At 54.6% G+C, this 1,570-nt stretch overlaps 1 protein-coding gene across 1 annotated transcript in view; it reads left to right on the forward strand.

Annotated features, from left to right (window-relative positions):
• Positions 1-74: 74 nt before the first annotated feature.
• Positions 75-1,570, forward strand: part of TMEM126A (transmembrane protein 126A) — a 5,353-nt gene continuing 3,857 nt past the window's right edge. Inside the window, exon 1 of the mRNA XM_031066131.1 lies at positions 75-360. The gene's annotated coding sequence lies outside the window, so the exon portion shown is untranslated. The remainder of the gene's footprint in view (positions 361-1,570) is intronic.

Consider the following 1,570-nt stretch of genomic DNA (forward strand, 5'->3'; position numbering starts at 1 on the left):
CGGAGCGGGGGCAGTGACTGGTGGCGGTGGGGTTTGAAGGTCGGGGTCGAGCCGCAATTTCCCGGCGTGAGGGTTCTGACCTGAGCCGGGCCGCGGGGCTTTGGGAGGTCTCCCTCTGCCTCCAGCGGCGCGCAGGGCTCAGGGAGAGGGGATCCTTACAGCTTTGTGACGTGCTGTCTGTGGGATCCCAAAGCAGGGGTTTGGGGACTCTCCTCGGGCGGCCTGAAGCGATCCTGCTGCGATCCTGCCCGCTCTGCCCGCTTTCTCCGCTGCTGCGTCCTGCCAAGCCCCAGCCGAAGCAGGCTCGGTCCCATAGGCCGGGCTTAGGACACAGCCTTCACGTTATAACAGCAACTTCAGGTCAGTATGAGTGGCACAGTAAGTCTGGGAGAATTTCCTCTGCAGTAAAACGTGTAGGAAAAGAAGCACTTGAATCACTAAACTCCAAGTGTTGTCAAGATATTACTTCCCATTCTCCTCAATAGAACAGGGAGAAAGTATGAATAAAAGCTCAGGGGTTGTGGTAAGGATGGGGAGATCACTCACCAATTACCATTACAGTCAAAACAGTAAACTTTGGGGAAATTGAATATACTGTCAATCAAATCAGAATAGGGTAATGAGAAGTAAAGCTAAATCCTCAAAACACGTTCCCTCCACCCCTCCCTTCACTGCTGTTTTTCTCTATGTCTTCCTCCCTCTTAGAAGTGCAGGGAGACAGGGAATGGGGGTTGTAGTCAGTTCATCACGTGTTGTCTCTACCACTCCTTCCTCCTTGCACTCTTTTCCTTTTCCAGTATGTGGTCCCTTCCACAGGAGGCAGTTCTCCACAGACTTCCCCCACAGGCTACAGTTCTCCATGAACTCCTCCAGTGTGGGTCCATTCCACAGGGCTCAGTCCTTCAGTAGTGGTGGCTGTTCCAGTGTGGGTTCCCCATGGGCTCGCAGGTCCTGCCAGGAACCCACCCCAGCTTGGGCTCCTCTCCCCATATGGCCACATATCCTGTCAGGAGCCTGCTTCAGAACAGACCTTCCACTGGGTCACAGCGTCCTTTGGGCATCCACCTGCTCTGGCATGGGATGCTCCAGGGGCTGCAGGTGGATCTCTGCTCCCCATGGTCCCCCACAGGCTGCAGGGGCACAGCTGCCTCACCATGGGCTGCGTCAGGGGCTGCAGGGAATCTCAGCTCCAGCACCTGGAGCAGCTCCTGCTCCTCCTTCTGCACTGACCTTGGGTTCTGCAGGGCTGTTCCTCAAACATGTTCTCACTCCACTTTTCCAGCTACTGTTTTTCAGCAGTTTGTACCCTTTCTTAAGTTCCCCACACACACCACCATTGTAGTGGCTGGGCTTAGACTTGGCCAGCAGCAGGTGTGTCCTGGAGCCAGCTGGAACAGACTCTGTCAGACATGGGGCAGCTCCTGGCATCTCAGAAACCACCCTTGCATCCCCCCTGCTGCCAAAACCTTGCCACACAAACCCACTGCAACTGTAGGCTTTCTCATTTATTGGCTGGTGTTTTTCCTTACAGGTCTGTTTGACAGTCAAGTCAATTTAAACCTGGAGTATT

The sequence above is a fragment of the Geospiza fortis genome, unplaced genomic scaffold (genome assembly GCF_000277835.1).
Source record: "Geospiza fortis unplaced genomic scaffold, GeoFor_1.0 scaffold16, whole genome shotgun sequence".
Classification (NCBI taxonomy): Eukaryota; Metazoa; Chordata; class Aves; order Passeriformes; family Thraupidae; genus Geospiza; species Geospiza fortis.